The sequence below is a fragment of the Phragmites australis genome, chromosome 19 (assembly GCF_958298935.1).
Source record: "Phragmites australis chromosome 19, lpPhrAust1.1, whole genome shotgun sequence".
NCBI classification, from domain to species: Eukaryota; Viridiplantae; Streptophyta; class Magnoliopsida; order Poales; family Poaceae; genus Phragmites; species Phragmites australis.
In genome coordinates this window covers 7,898,730-7,916,948 of record NC_084939.1, presented here as the reverse complement: position 1 = coordinate 7,916,948, position 18,219 = coordinate 7,898,730, and positions in this window count along the sequence as shown.

The window sequence follows — 18,219 nt, the reverse complement described above, 5'->3', positions numbered from 1 at the left end:
GAAATGCAAGATATGAAAGTTCTGTGCGTACTGGAAAGTCAGTTTTTATATTATACTCCTTCCTGAATGGAAAGTGAATAAGACTCTTTTTACGATATCTTGTGTATGCTCTGCACGTGAATATGAATACCAATTAAACTTAGATGCAATCATTGAGATGATGAAATGATCGAGTTTACCTATTTAGCATGCTGATTGGGTTTTGGTAAGTCGTCTGAGCTCTCTTTTGTGAGTCTAAGGCAATAATCTTGCTCAAGTCTGGGTGGATGACAAGGAGGATCCAATGAAAGCTGCAGGAATATTATGTCACCATAGCAAATTAGTACCAGAATCAAGTTGCCCACAAAAGCATAACACCCTAGTGCGCAAGCACGTACTCATAGCTATAGGGTAAGAGTATGAATTTCTTGTATTGGTGGTGAAGCAGACACTTCAATATATAGTTCTCGGTGAAGTCTGGACTCTCCCTTATAAGTGTCTAGTTCACAAGCCTAGGATTGATGAATCCTAATTTATGATCAAATTATTGTCTGCATGCGTGGATCTCCATTCTACGCAATAGAGAAGTTAGCCATGCAATTTTAAGATACAAGATCATATAACATGATTTACAGAGTCCATGCTCTGACTATAGCCACGTCCAGGGCATCTTCCTTGTATAGTTCATACAAGTCCTTGAAATACACCTAGAAGGAGCCGTCCTGTTGAGGAAATATTCATATGTGTATCTTACGGGGAACGCCTGCAAACCCTGCCTGGATTGCTCTATGTACCATTAATGTAATCGATGCATTTGAGTTGTAAGGTTTCTTTCTATATCTGGTTTGACCAAAGGTTTGGTCAACTTAAATGGTCATGTAACATCCAACTTTGCAATATCCGCTCCCAGAGTAAGCCGTGCTAGTTCTTCTGCTGATAGTCCAGAAGTAGCCAGGAAGTCCCTAATGCTTGGAGCATTCTGAATGATTGGAGCTGATTTGCTCTTGGCCTACTTCTTACTAATACGTTCGTAGTCACTCGGTGGCTTTTTTGAAGCCGCCCTAGTCTGTTTAGATTGGCCATATTCATGAAAAATTTCATGGTATCTTCAAGTACAACAGGCTTCGGTGGAGATGGTGGAGGATGGAAATGAGTCGTGACATTAGCATCCACAATCTTTTTGGTTTCCTCAGTAGTGAGTGAATAGATATCCTTGGGTTCCGCCAACTTCTTAGATGCCACTGACATCTTAGATGATGTCATCTGTTGGGATGTTGCATAACCTGATTTTGTTTTTCGAGCTGATGACTGTCTTGTCGATGGTGATGGGTTCTTGAGCGGTGGACTTCTTCGAGGCGATGGCTGAGGAGGTGGACTTTTTTTGGGAGATGGCTGAGGAGAGGTAGATCTTCGAGGCGACGACGGGCCAGGGAATAGTGGAGAGTAGAGATTCTCGGTAGCGGTTCCTGGTGGAAACACTATGTAGACCTTCTCCCACGTGACGAATGTGTGCTCGTTATCTCCTATAGTGTTCGCCCCCTCCTCTGCTGGGTAGTCCACCTCAACATGACGGTACTGGTCAACTGCCTCGTCTACTTCAACCACGGCGTAGCCCTTCGGTATCGGAGGTCCGTGCAAACGTTCATGGGAGCCACAGGGATAAGCCATGCCGGAAGCCACCTTGATGGTAATGTTCCTAGCACCAATGTGCAGTTCACACAGTGTCCATGCTGTGATGAGGTCCACGGGATAAGTGATGGTGTCAGCTCCTGGAACTCTTTTGGATGCATAGCTACTTCGACGAGCACCAGGGCTAGAGCGCGCAACATTAGGAGATGTTGCATGGCATTCCTGATCGCTCACAATGGCGGCCCATTCACGCATGAGGGCTTGTTGTACCGCTTGTGCTATCTTTTTGTCTGTATGTTCCCTCTCATGTTGTAGCGCTTGTTCAAGAATTTGTAACATCCTAGCTTGTTCCGCCTCTCCTTCTACATCTCGCTCTGCTTGGGATCTCTTTCGACTCTTGTAACTGTCGACGTCGCTTGGGAATCCATATTTCCAACCCATCACCCCAACACCTCGTGTGCGACCACCATGCTCCTTATTTCCCAGGGCCAAAGTGAGCTCGTCTCTATCCCTGTCTGGCTTGAAAGAGCTTTATGCAGACTGCTCATGGGCTTCCGTAAGCTTTTTGCAAGAGTTTTCATCACTTCCTAGTGTTTGGAGGTCGTAAAGCATAAGATTCCATCAGACAAGTAAGAAGCACCAATCCCAAGAAGGAAGCGCATCGATCGATCGCTCCAGCCCTCCATCTTAGGCGTGACACGTCTCTCTCGCAGTTGATCTAGCTATTGTTTCCACTACCGTTCTTTCCTCATGTACCCATGACATCCGACTTTGTGGGGGTAGAGGTTCTTCTTTGAGTTCGCTTTGTTCACCGCACTCAAACTCTGTACTTCTTCCGATGACTTGTACTCTGGAAAGGCTTACCAATGATCTTCTAGTTGCGACCACTTGCAGAAATCTAGCGTTGTACCTTTCTACATATATGTTCTATTCAGTGTGCCCTTCCAGTTCTTAAATGAAATGCCTATAATCATTAGCGTCTTACGCTTAACTACTTTCATATATGTCCCTTCATGGAAGTCGAACATTTCTAATATCTTGGGCCACAAGATGTCTTTCTTGATCGAATCAGGAACCACATGCGGATCATCTCGTTCGCCAGTCCACATTCTGTAGGTGAAGGGCACGTGATCCTTAACAGTAATCCCACAGACTGACTTGTATGGCCCCAGAACTCTCTCAGGTGTAGTTAGCTCCCCTGCTGGTGAGACCTTCATGATCACAAATTTTTCTATAGACATCTTCAAGGGACATCGAACACGATGCCGCTCCTTGGATTACTCATTGTCGTGACCATCCAGAGCATCAAGCATCTGCGCATAGGAGAAAAAACTATTGGGAACCCATACGATAATATGTAGAACAGATGCATTCATCTACTTATGAATTACCTCATCACCTCCACATGCGTCTATTTGTTCCAGGTTGAGATAGTGGCTGGGGTTACCTTCTTCAATGTTTGACGGTGATACTACATCTCCTTCTAGCAACTGGGCCAGATCGATGGTTGGTGGTGCCATCCTTCCTGGATGTTCTTTATATGATGACGACGAGTGGTTGAGCAGTCTACATATAGAGAGCTGAGAAAGGAGGGAGATAAAGGTAAAGCCGATGAGGAAGGGAGAGAGGCTATTGAAAGAGTGAGATAACCATGAAGGAGTCGATAGATAGAATGCATACAAATACAATATTGTAATTGAGTACATTAGAACCACATTTAACAAAAAAGTCACATCTAATGTAGGAAAATAGACATAAAGGTATTGACAATCGACACATTGATCTTATAAGTCACATTATCTTACATAGCAAAATAATGATGATTACAACCAGCACTAGGATTATAACATCTTTATACATGAAATCACACTTCTTCTCATTTTCGAAGTTAGCTAATTTTAGCTCAGCTTGGATGACGTGACTATTGTATGCCGCAACAGCTTTATGTTTGGACTTGTATCCTTCGTAACATGCTCCTTTGAATCCATTAACTTGTGCGTGGCATACCTCACAACTGGAGAACACTTCACTTTGCCAGCCACAATGGACAATATACCATGTCATAACAGTCCTAAATTTCAGATAATAGGCATAAATGATATATTGGACAGTGCTTTTCATACAAACTCATCATGATAGTGCATTGATCAATACTAAAATAAGCATAGCATCCGTATCTATACATTAGGGTGTGTAAGAAGAAAAGCAACAAACAAAAACTAAAATCAGTCACCAGCATCATATGCAACCACCATCCAACAATGAGTCTATTATTTGATTGATCCGCATTAGATTATGGAGATAATTATCTGCGACTGCAAGCTCGATTGGGATAGTGAAAAGATGTGTAAGGTGCATGTGTAATAACCATCCTAGTTGAGATTTGCAGTCATATATATGGTACATAGTTCTCCAATTTCATCATTTGCAAAAAAGTAAAACAAGTATGAAAATAGTGCAATTTTTAATACAACACATAGCAAGAGTTGAACTATGCCAAATAGGATAAAGATAAGCTTGGTAATCCAAATAGTTGTGCCTAGCACAACTCCATGTTAATAATTCTATATCTACATGCCATTCTCACTGCATTTTGAAACAAATAAAACATACAAAGCAATAAACTAGAGAAGAATCTCATAAACTTACTAGAAAAAAGAAACCAATGTAAGCCCATAAGGCTGTCCAATTTCTGCAAGGAAGCCAAAATAATTTAGTTTTGTTGGTTTAGTCCCCATTCTGTATAATCAAGCCCTTCTAGCTCAGTAGGAACAAAGTGACAGATATCCATCAATTTAGGCAAAATACGAGCAAATGTGATATATGAATGCACCTTATTGCACAATACGAAATGACAGCAGCACGATGGCTGGGCATCATAGCGGCACGATGGCCCGGCATCACAGCGGCATGATGGCCGACATCACACAGAGAAGAAGGGAGGGGCATCATAAGGCTCAGCCGGAGCACCAGTTACGATGGCTCGACTGGGAGGGGGATGGCTACTCACCACGGCTTCGACGGTCCTCGTCGGGGAGGAGGCGGCCAGAGTTCGGGAGAAGGTGGGCGGAGTCAGTGGAGGAGGTAGCCAGAGTCGTGGAGGAGCGCAGACAGGGGATGAGCACGGGCCGGGGAGGAGGCGGTCGGAGTTGGGAGGAGCGTGGGCCAAGGAGGAAGACGACAATGTTGAGGAGGACGGGAATGGCGCCAGGGAGGAGGACAGTGATGATGCTGGGGAGGAGGATGATGGCATCAAGGAGGATAGGGACAACGGGCTCAGGCTCGTGGTCCTTCGGCGGCATGGGCTCCTTGGCGTTAGGAGGTATTTCGTCAGAGGGCACAGGAGGGAAGGGGAAACTTTTTCTAAGTATCAGAGGGCGCAGGTGTCGAGCCATTTTATCGGGGAGAGCTTTCACTGTCGGCTCAGTATGCTCACTGGCAGTGAAAGGGTACCTTCACTGCTGGCTCAAGAGGATGACCGGCAGTGAAACTACTTTCACTACCAGCTCAATAAACTCACCGGCAGTGGAAGTAGTTTCACTGCCGGCCCAATATGTCCATCAGTAGTGAAACCCCTTTCACTACTAGTGCCACATGGTGCAAAAAATTTGTTTTAGTTTCGCGCGTGCACAAAGAATCGAACCCGCGACCCGCACCGTAAGACAGAATAAACTGCTGCACTACTCAAGAGTTTTATATTGAGATTCTACTATCTGTATTTGTTAACATCCTATTGACCTAAAATCCTAATACATATTTATTTAAATTTAAACTTGCTATATACCAAAATTAAGTTTTGTATATACCTAAATTTTCTGGTTCAATTTTCTAATTTAATAAATATTAAATAAGTATGTTCATACCAGTTTCTATATTAGGGCTGAAGAGGACGACCAGCAGTGATAGTTCACTGTCGGCTTAATAAATCCATTGGCAATGAAAGTAGTTTCACTACTGGCCCAATATGTCCACCGATAGTGAAATCCCTTTCACTGTTGGTACCACAGAGTGCAAAAAATTTATTTTAGTTTCACGCGCAAAGAAATTAAAGCTTCCATAACAAAAGTGAGGTATAATTAAAAATATAATTAGAGCTTCCTATATACGTTAATTCCATCGATAAATATTTTAAATCATTAATTTTTTTAATTTATTATTAAAAATAAAAAATTAATATGCTCAATAATAAAGACATCTTCCACCATCGCCACTACAAATTGAAGCTTCCATAACAAAAGTGAGGTATAATTGCATCTAAAACAAATTTATACATAATAATTAATACAATTTAGCTACTTTGTCTTAATGATTCACCCTTCATTATGATCACAGCGTATATAGGAAGGTTCATCGGTGTCTTCCATGGGACGTAGGTCGACGTCCTCTCCGAAAGGAGGTATCGTGTTGAATTGATTGTAGTGTTCCTCGTCAATAACATTCTCCACTCCGATAATCCTTCTTTTTTCTTGAAGAACCACGTGGTGCTCCTCCTTGTTAGCCAGGTCCGGGTCCTTTACATAGAAGACTTGCATAACATCATTCGCAAGTACAAATGGTTCTTCCATGTATCCTTTACAAAGTTTGATTGAATTGGAGAGGTCCTAGGAGAATTCACCTCCCCGGAAGGTCTGGTGCAGATGAGTTTGAACTCACCGGAGCATTGTGCATAGAGGTTGTTGGCCTCACCAGATAGTCCAGTGCTCTGTGTGTTGAACTCACAGGGTATTTCTGACAAAGGGGCAGAAGGCTGAGGACCTCATTAGATAGTCTGGTGATCTGCACATGGTAACATCGAAGCATTTCCTGCAGAAAAGAATGCAACTGCAGAAGACTGAATATCAACCCACTAAATGGTCCGATGCTTGATTTGTGCACACCGGAGTATAGCACCGGAGCATTTTCTGCAGAGAATAATGCAAATGTATAAGACTAAAGATCAACCTATCGGATGGTCCAGTGCTTGATTTGTGCACACTAGAGTATGGCACCGGAGCATTTCTTGCAGAGACAACTGCAAGTGCTGAAGAATGAAGATTAACTCATTGGATAGTTTGGTGATCACAAATATAGTTGCATCGGAGCATTTCTAGGGAAAAGAAGAGAAAGTTTAACTCAGCGGATGGTCCGGTGTTAATGGAATGAACACCGAATGAATGCACCAGATCATTTTACATAGAGAGACTACAAAGGCTCGGATGGCTCAAGATAAGTCACCAGAAGGTCCGGTGATAGATTTGAAGGTACAACAGAGTGTCCTGTATTCATAGAGACCTTGCGTAGAAATCCAACAGCTAGTTTATGAGGTTGTACTCACTGGATGACCGGTGTTAGTACTACTGTTCTCACCGGATCATCCGGTGTTAACAGCTTTTCTGAGCCATTGGGAAATGGCTAGTTGGCGGGTTTGAGGCTATAAATACCCCTTCACTCAGCCATTTGATGTGCGGGTCTAGATGAAGCTCATATACACTTGATAAGACATCCAAGCCACAAAAGTGCTTAAAGTGATAATTCAAGGCGATTAAGCACGAGACTAGAGAGTGTTTGTGCTCATAGGCATAGAGTGAGTTATAGCTAAGTGTTGTAGGTTGAAGAAGGGATCAAACAGTGATCCTAGCTCGTAACAAGTGGTACGTGGATGCCTTAGAGTCTTGGTGACTCGCTGGCATCTTGGGCCTTGGTGGCTCAAGCTTGTTGACCCTCCGAGTTGGTGTGGAGCAGCGACAACACACGTGTACAAGGATGCGGAGACCCTTACCTTGGTGGCTCAAGCTCCAAAATGATCACGATGGCAAGTGACTGGAAGTGAGGCTATTGGTGAGACCTTGCCTTGGTGGCTTAGTTGCTCATCGTGCTTGAGACATTGTCTTGGTGACTTGGTAGGCCAAGAGTTGTGACTAAAAGTGACTTGGCGACTGGGAGCATATCCTTTGTGGAGCCAATGTGGACTAGGGGTGGCATTCATGCCATCGATACTATGGGATAAAAATCCCTTGTATCAAGTTTGTCTCTCTACCGTATTTATGTTTCTGCATTTACATACTTGCAATTTACTTTGCTAGAGTAGGTTGCAATCTTCTTGAGCGATGGAGTAGACACACGAGATAAACCTAGAGCACATTTAGATATAAAATTGATATAGGTTTATCTTGTGAAGTTTTTGGAGCCAGTTTTTTTTAGGTTTATAAGTGTGCTAATTCACCCCCCTCTTAGGACGTCTCCATTCCTCACACCCATTACAAAGCTTATGCCCCACAACCATATAACTTGAGTGTGCAGCACCATTCTACTTTTCCTCATCACTACGTCTGAACAACACATTAGTGATAGGTGATAACCACAATTAGTAACGAGTCTCATACCATCACTCCGAACGCGTCACTAATGATGACCCATTAGTGACAGGTGTAAACTCGTCACTAATAACGGTCACCAGTGATGGGTCATAGTTGAGATCCATCACTAAGGTGCATCTTCTATGGCCTGAGCAGTCTTGTTGCCTTTCACTAATGATGGTCATTAGTGATAAATGCATTTACCACCCGTCACTAATGATTGAGTTCTAGTGATGGATTGTAATCTGACGCGTCACTGATGGCTCAGTAATCAGTGGTGGAAGGTAAATTCACCCATCACTGTAACACCATCATTAGTGATGAGTGGTAAATGCACCTGTCAATATGATCAAGTCATCAGTGATGCGTGAGTTTAGAACCCATCACTGATGACCTCTTTAGTGACTCGTGATGTTTTCACCTATCACTGATATGCTTATGCCCCGAAGGGCTTTACCCGTTTCCTGGTTGCATCCTGAAGCAATGTCAGGATACGACAACCATCTTCTCCTCCAAATATTTCATACTAGGAAACATATATATGCACATATCGACCACATCTTCGACATCAGATAACATATACAAGAGCTTAGATAGAATATATATGCACATATCAACCACATCTTCAACATCAAGTAACATATACAAGAGCTTAGTCTGTATAAAAGGGCGCCATAACAAAACACAATAGTACATCAACCATATCAAGTGCATCACATCAATACAATGGAACATATCACAACAGTACAATGGAACATATCAAACATATCAAGTTAGTATGGCACCTCCCTACAATGGAACTCGCCTTTTGAAGAGATTACTTCTGTCATTATGAACAAGGTGATCTGTCCGTGAACGTTGAAGAGTGCAGACTCGTTGATGTTGCCATTAGGTTTGCTAAATTCCTCCTAAATGAAAATAGTAATAGAAAAGGTATGCAATTAGCTTGAGCAAAATCATTTTATTATTGGATATTAAATGAATGAAAGAAGTTATGAAAATACTATACTCAATTATCTTACATCTAGGGATTTCATATCCTTTGCTGCCATGGCTAGCAGCATGTGAAGCACAACGTAGAAGCCGTAGACATTGCCCAATAGTTGTTGGTGGCACTAGAGAGAAAAAAAACCGTCAGTTCAAAAGAAAACGATGTAGTAGTAGTAGAGTATTTGCAAATATGTTTGCTGGCACTTACCGTGAAGACGGTCTTTTGTGTCAGTGTGCGGGGCTCTTTAGAATCGTACTTTGGATCAGAGCGGATATTCGTGTCAAAAGCCCTACATGCAAAGAGGGATCCATTAGTCAACATTTGAAAGATGTTCAAAAAGTTCAATAAGTAACCAAAGTATAGTCACGTACTCCCTGTTCGCCATTACGTCCTACTACTGATCTTGCTGAATCAAGGTACCAAACTAAGTTCCACTTGAGAGCAATGACAAGTAAAATCCAATGGCCATCCGTGTTGTGGACAACTATCAGATAGTCCTTCTTTGAAAAGTGACTCATTGCCCTAGCCACATATCCCACAACACTATCTTGTTCCATCACAAAAATCATCATAATTTGGGGTCAAGGAATCCGAAGGGCTCCTTCTTCCTCGTTTCTTACACCAAGTGTCTACAGATAAGAAGTTATTTAGATTGAAGAATTAGTGGTAATAATTAATGAATGACTTGTTTGAAATGCTTACAATGTAAAACATCACAATAACCCCACGTCTACGCCATCGAGGTTGAAAAGGTCATATAAGTTATTGAAGCTCACGAGGAAGTACCCGTCCCCATTCGAGAATGATGATTTTGGTACTGGACAAAAATAAAACACTTCTTCACTCTACAACCTTGCAGGTGTTACTTATGCAACTCGACACAAGGTTGTTCCACCCTTCGTAGTGGATCTACCATCAACAAGGGATTTCCAAGCTGGAATTTTGGGTTAGCGTAAGTCCAAGCTACTCCTATCACGCACTTCTTGGCGCTTGACTCATTACCAAAGGACTTGGACTTCTTCAACATCTGCTTCTTGGACCTTCGCTTGTACTTCTTCTTCTCTGGGCTGCCCTCATGTACCATAGCTAGAGATGGTGGAGTGGGTAAATGCGACTCAGCTGGCTCATCTCGAGGCTGAGGTTGGGGTAGGGAACTCGGTACACTTGAATGTCTAGGCGGATAGCTCCTAGATGGTTCTGTGTGCACCAAGATTGCCCCCCCCCCTCTTCCATTAGATCCTTTCAAGACGAGCTTAACCCAATTTTTGGATCTCGTCATTGGGGGGACAGGCAAATCTGTGTCCATAGCATTGGCATTTACAAAATCCACGAAGACCACAACATAACCATGACATATCAAGATTGTATGTAACACCTGGATCTCTAGATGCACCTAGCCCTTTGCAATCTCAATTTGGTAGCCCCCAGGTCTTATGACTAGCGATCATGGCGTGGGCCCATCGAGAAGGACCCTAGTATCTTGCTATATGGATAGAGAGAAGATAGTTTATTCGACCTCCCTGGAGGCTTGACTACTCCTACGTCCAGCAATGGGGCTATCATCCATTGGTGCACTAGGAATTATGACTCCCTATGATGCAAACCTTTGCAGGAGGTCTTGATAAACACTCTCTGGGATTGACTAGGTCAATGCTTGCACATCGATTGGACTCGACTTCTTCCTCTTCTTATACATCCTGATGTGTTCGGGGAAGCCTAACTTCCAGCCCTAGAAACTGGACACACCTCAAATATGACCTAGGTGCTCAGGGTTTCCCAGCGCAGTGGAGAGATCATCATGTTCCCTGACCCTGATGAATGAACCTTTGGTGGATTATGCTGCTATTTCTTTCACATTTTCAGTGACTACCTCGTTTCGCTGGATTTGAAGGTTATTTCTCCACTATCTGACATCTTACCCCTCGCTCGCAAATACGATTGCTATAATCTCAGGAAATGTAACCAAGGATTCTCGTGATCTTCGTTGGCTAACTTTTCATCCTCCAAATGCCATTATCCCTTTTTCCCACGTACCCGCCTGTGCCTAGGTTGTGATTCTGATTGTTCTTTACTCGAAGCTGTTTCTTTGCTGAACTCTCCATTTGTAACACATCTGAGCTGTTCAACCCTATAAAAGCTTCCCAATCCACCTTTTTTATATATGGGTACTTCTTGAAGGGCTCCAACGCTTTTGTCATATACTCGTTCACAAGCTTACTCTTGTGGCTTCTCCAAAGTTTGGCGACCATTTTCATAGCAGCCCTGCAAACCTTTGCCTTCATGTTGTTCGTGAACTCTAGAAACGTATTGACGCCATCGTTGAATAAGGCATTCTTTTGAGCCACAGTGAGGTCATCAAATTTAGAAGGGTCAATGACACTCTCTCCCAAGCATTTAAGGCATATGAGCTTTCTCAACCTCTATATGGACTTCTTCTCTATATGCACATCATCATCATCGATTTTTGTGATAATAATCTTGTTTGTCAGCCACTTTTCTTGTACCCTTGGCCTTCGTACTATTGCTCCACTGGGACCTTGTTGTGTAGAAATCTGACTAGGATCTTGTCCTTCGTCAGAGGATCCTGATGAAGACTCGTTGGTAGACATCTAATAGATACAAATATGCAAATACAATTGTATAACTATTAGTAACTATATTCACTTTTATATGAATTTATGAAAATATGATGTATTTCTTATCTAAATTGAAGGATCCTAGCTAATTTCTAATATGTAAAGATAGGTCATAATCCCATTCGAGGATATGCGGTCTTTGTAGGTTTTCATGCTCTTGTACGATTTTGGAGAAAATTTCAACCACACCTCCCCGCTATTCTCCAAATACACGTCTCAACAGTGAGCTGAGAGGGTGTGTAAACAAAGAACAATAGGGAGACGCCACCGAAATTCTATCTAGAACCATACAAGAGCACAAGAAACTACTACTCAGGCCACATATCCTCAAACTGTCCAAAGTACATGGACAATTCAGAAGCATCTTCTTATAAATATGACGAGTTGCTAAGTTATATTTATAATCAAATAATCCCGAATGGGAGATGACGTATTAGTTTAACGCAACCTAAATTCAGTTTTGGGATTTTCTTACAAATTTAGTTTTAATTTTCTAAATAACAACATGTGTATTGAAGCAAAAACATTCTAATAACATGATCTTGTATAACTGAAAGTAACTTGTAAAGAGCATCATAACAGAATCTAAAATAACATTATGCAAACTTTAATATGGAAACAATGACACTAAATAGAAGTAGAGCAATATATTAAGAGATATGATAATAATATGATAGGAATGGCATAACTGAATAAAGCAACATCAATATCATGTAAAAGAGCCATACAAACATGGAACCAAATTTGTACAGTGGGATTAAATTTAATCATGGCTCTCAGTTTGATCATTATGGTTGGCCCCAGGGCTAAGAAATTCCTACTCCTTAACTGTACCAGTTTGCACATCATTAATTGGGAAAAAAATATAAGACCCCAATTAGCTATAGAACCTGGAAGGTTTTCGAGACTGAAATAGAGCACATATGCTACTGTTGTTCTACAGAAGAAAAAGCATCAATTTTGTTCAGAAATAGGTCTGCTACTGCAACATTTAGTTCATCAATAGGTTATCATACTAGGTGCAAGTTCTGAATATCATCAGACATGAGTAAACCACAATTGTACCTACAATCTTTCCTAATTTCAATATATATGCAATCACAATATTAGAAGAACACTTAATAGGTTCAGAACCTTTGTACCTAGAATCTTGCCCAATTTCAATGTCTTCAGAACATCATCGAGCATTCAAACAGTAGATGACCACCAATATATTTAGATCAAGAGAAGAAATAAAGGTCAAAAGAACTCACAATGCAATAAGTGACGGGTGACAACTATGATCCATTACTAATTACTTTCACATTAGTGACGTATGTCCTCATTTATCCGTCACTAATGAGTGACCCCGACAATGAACCGCCCGAGACTATATTTAGTGGCATATGTTATTTCTACTCATCACTAATGACTACATCATCAGTGATGGGCTTTGAGGCGACTCGCCACTACTATCTTTAGTGGTAGATCGTTCACTCATCATTACTAATGACACCTTATTAGTGATAGGACTTGACCGAGTCCGAGTCCGAGCCACATATTAGTGATGGTTCGTCACTGGACCCATCACTAATAGTGCATTAGTAAAGGGTTCTGATCGGCTGCCACTAATAACGTATCTCCTTTGATGATTTCTTACGTAGTGCATGATACTTGTGCCAATGACTTCCATGGTGAGAAGGAGGATAAGAGGCTCACTACAATGATTCATCGTCTAGAACAAACTGCCATGTGCATAGTAACTTTTTCTTATAACAATTTGAACAGGGACCATTTGGCATCACCAACATTTATATAAAGCTTTTTTGGGAGTTTATATTCTTGCTAGGATCCCCAGCCCAATCCCCTGTCGAAATGGATGGGACGGTGTAACATTGGCTGGGATCCCTGCCGCGATATAGGCTCCCAAACAACGCCTTATATGCATATTTGGCTGGTGCCCAATCAAACTACGTGCCTAATCTTGAAACCATTGCAAAATCACATATATAGATTCAGCCTAATCTTAGGTATAGCAACCATGACCACACCGAATTCCAGTGAGGAAAAAAGCACACTGAATTTGCACTGAACTTGTAGTTACTACTAAAATTCACTAGTGTTAGAACATCTATGGAGCACTCTGCACCGCACCGCACCGTGCAGTGCAATGGCGATGCTTCGATTCCTATAGACTGGAAAGCTTGGAATTGTTCTTTTGGTCGTGGTGGTGAACAGTGTTTGCGACAGATGTGCATCAATGGTGACAGTACATAACAAGATATGATCAATAGAATCCTCCCCAGACCCCAGTGCAGAAGTACAGTGCAATGGCATCATACTTTTCTTTTTCTCCAGCAAACAAGGATCCCAGCTGGTGTAACACATTGACCTCAGCTACTTGGGTTGTCGCGGAAAGGTGGCTTTTAAGTTTGTGGCTTTGGGGGACACGAATGGACTGATTTGCATTGGTGTGGCATCTAGGCTATTCTTGATCGGGTTATTCTCCTAGGTTCATGCTCCTGCAGGGTATCTGCTTGGAACTCCAGGAACTCGCACTTCTCTATGATGAGTACGTGCAATGAACCTTTCATTTCCTCAAAAAATCCAAGAAGAATTCCAACACCAAACTGGGCCGATCTACATGCTGCCGGTCATCGGTAACAGGCTTACAGTTGCAGGTGTCTACATGCTGCCGGTCATCGGTAACAGGCTTACAGTTGCAGGTGTCACATTTCAACCAAGAATATATCTCGATCTCAATCCCTTTGGATTACATCATCATGACGGACAGAAAGTCTCACCGAAGCTGCCACACAGATCTAACAAAGGTCACCACTTTTTTTAATGTCATTGGATGTATTACATGGCTTTCATATATACACACACATATACATATTCTTCAGAACCCCTGCACCAGAACAATCCGAAGAGACGTACGTTCCTCCATGAAACATGGCGCCACTCCTACAAGAACTGCTTTGTGCGTAAATCTGAGGCCGACGACCCGACACCACGAGGAGGCCAGACCGTGTTTCGAGATCTCGTGCGACGTGTGCAGCTGACGGATGTGATTGATGGCCATCGCATCTCCAGTACCAGTTGGATCGGAGGCAAGACATGCAAGTGGTCAATCAGGCTATGCTCTTCTATTGTTTTGGGTGGAGTTGTTGCCCTCCCGTGCTCAGGGCTCAACTTGTCCGAGCATGTATTTTAATCTTCTTCCGACTTGTAATGAATGGTAGAGCTCCCATTCAATTTTTTTTAAGACAAAACGTAGGGCATGATAATGGATTCTAGGATGATCGCCATCTATCAGGTTTCTCTTGGGATACTCGTTGTATTACTGACCATCATACAAATTTCAGATTTTCTATAAATGCGATGCATAGTGGGTTTCGAGGGATTTTAGCTAATTTAAATTATCAGTGCTAGAGGTGGCGAAAATTCGTGCATCGACCTTTCTTTTTTTCTTACCCTGAATTGTCAAAACGCATTATTCAGCCCATGATAAAAAAGACCATTGTACCGTTCTAAAAAACAAAAGAAAAGCCCAGTGGACCTATATCTCTGCAGCATACTAGGCCCATGAAAGCCATAGTCTGCTACCTGTCTCACCTCATTGTGGGTTCGGAATTCCTATCCTTCGGACCCTCGAAATTAGCTTTAACATTGTGCGTTTCAAGATTCGTGAGTGCAGAGTCTGAAGGACAGGTGTCCCCAATTGATTGGGGGATATAGGTAGGAATCTATTTTGAGTCTCAAACTTCAAATGTTTTTTTTTCTCTCGTTTAAACCGTGTATCTATTCCCAAATCCCTTTTGACCCATTGTGTTGATCAGAATTAATGCAACAAAATAAGGTCCAATCTGATTATATATTTTATTGAGAAGAGTTGCTCTTTAGAGAGCACAGCACGATGAAAATTGTAAGGTATGTTCGGGGAGAGTTATTGCCGATCGTTGGCCTCTATGATAGAACCCGTCGGGGGCCTAAGATGCGGTGGTTTACCTTATGGTGGATGTCAACGGTTCGAGTCCGCTTATCTTCAGCTTATGAATCTAGCGGATACTTTGATAGCATCGAATTTTGCTAATTCGGCAGTTCGATCTATGATTTCGCATTCATAGACGTTGATAAGATCCTTCTATTTAGTAGCATCTTAGAATGGCATAGGCTTAACATTAATAGCGAGGTTTAAAAGAGGAAAGGCTTGCGGTGGATACCTAGGAGCCCAAAGACGAGAAAGGGCGTAGCAAGCGATGAAATGCTTCACGGAGTTTCCCAAATAGATCAACCTTTTGAACTGCCTGCTGAATCCATGAGCAGGCAAGAGACAACCTGGCGAACTGAAACATCTTGGTAGTCAGAGGAAAAGAAAGCAAAAGCGATTCCCGTAGTAGCCGCGAGCGAAATGGGAGCAGCCTAAACCGTGAAAAGAGGTTGTGGGAGAGTAATACAAGCGTTGTGTTGTTAGGCGAAGCGGTTTAGTGTCGCACCCTAGATGGCTAAAGTCCATCAGCCAAAGGCATCATTAGCTTACGCTCTGACCCAAGTAGCATGGGGCACGTGGAATCCATTGTGAATCAGCAAGGACCACCTTGTAAGGCTAAATACTTCAGGGTGATCAATAGCGAAGTAGTACCATGAGGGAAAGGTTAAAAGAACCCCCAATGGGTAGTGAAATAGAACGTGAAACCATGCTGAGCTCCCATGAAGTGGGAGGGGAAAGTGATCTTTGACCACGTGTGTCGGTGTATCAGGAACCGGGGGTCCCCGAATCCCGAGGCCAGGCCAGCAATCCGCCACATGGCGCCATCCCGCTGAGTCTCTCCCGCAAGGTGAAAAAGATTGAGTCCCGGGAGAGGACGCTCGGGGCCACAGTCTGTGGCCCCCGAAGTACCCCAGTTCCCCGATGATCCACGAAATCTAAGCACCGGGAAGAAAGTGCTCGGGAAGGTGTACGGTGACCTCCGAGCACCCTAGTCCCCCGACGACCAAGAGAGCTAAGTACTGGGAGAAACATGCCCGGGGCCGCTAGCGGTGGCCCCTGGGCACCCAAGTATCCCGAGGACCCACCGAAGGAAGTTCCGGGAGAGAGTGCTCGGGGCTGCGTGCAGCAGCCCCCGAGCACTCGGTTCCCCAAGGATCCGTACAAGTGTGCCCAGGAGAGAGTGCTCGGGGAGGTGAACAGTACCCCCCGAGCACTCGGTTCCCCGAGGACAAGAAAGGGTATTCTCGGGAGAGAGTGCTCGGGGAGGTGAACAGTACCCCCCGAGCACTCGGTACCTCGACGACCCAGGGAGCCCCATGGCAGTGGCCCCCGAGGGGCCCACCGATGAGGTGTCAGCCAGTCAAAGACCCAAGACCGCATTTAAAGAGCATGCGTGGCCTGTCACCTCCAACTGCTCCCGCTGCGCTCAACGTCAGTTCCTGCCACGTTCTGGTAGAGAGACGTGGGGTTATTAATTGCACGGGTCCTATCCCGTGCCATCCGGCCCGTCTCGGGATAACGTCGTAAGGGCCAAGGCGTTCCGTCTGCTGCGCTGATGTGGCAGGGGAACAAGACAGGACGGGCACGCCGGGCCGCTCTGCGGCTGCCCGGTGGGCCCTCTCCACGGCGCCCGTTGCCAGTGCATTTATGGTGACGGATGACCGGGCGTGCGACGTATTTTCCACCCCCGGTCACTTCGTCCAGAGGAAATGATGATTCCCTTTCCATTTATGGTGTCTCGGAACTCGTGCCCCCCTCCTGTTCGGGGCACGTTGCTGCCGGCGGGTATTTAAAGCAGCCGGCGGCACAGAAGAAACCAAGTGTGGAAAAAAGAGAGGCCAAAAGAGGTGAGAACGACTCAGTAGCAGGAGAACACAGCACTAAAGAAACAACGGCTGAGAAGTGAACAACACGAGACAGGCTGAAGAACAAAGAGCCCCAGGCTCTGAGATAGACCAACATTCTTGTAACCAGCAACATTCTTGAGGGACTTCCTCAGGGCATTTATAGTATCCATACAGGAGTAGGGTGTTACGCCCCCGTGCGGCCTGAACCTGTCTAAACTCCAGTGTATTTACTCTTTTCCGCATTAGATCACCCCGCACCGCCAGCCATCGCATTCATACCCATTTATTTCTCAGGCGAACATATTCAGGATCATCCCCCCGGCCGAATCTCTAAAAAGGGGTCCCCCAGGATCCCTGCGACATGAGTTCACCCTCCGACAACGTGCCTGTTGAAGAATGAGCCGGTGACTCATAGGCAGTGGCTTGGTTAAGGAAATGGAACACACTGGAGCCGTAGCGAAAGCGAGTCTTCATAGGGCGATTGTCACTACTTATGGACCCGAACCTGGGTGATCTATCCATGACCAGGATGAATCTTGAATGAAACTAAGAAAAGGTCCGAACCAACTGATGTTGAAGAATCAATGGATGAGTTGTGGTTAGGGGTGAAATGCCACTCGAACCTAGAGCTAGCTCGTTCTCCCCGAAATGCGTTGAGGCGTAGCAGTTGAATGGACATCTAGGGGTAAAGCACTGTTTCAATGCGGGCTACACGAGCGGTACCAAAATGAGGCAAACTCTGAATATTAGACATGACCCAAAAATAACAGGGGTCAAGGTCAGCTAGTGAGACTATGGGGGATAAGCTTCATTGTTGAGAGGGAAATAG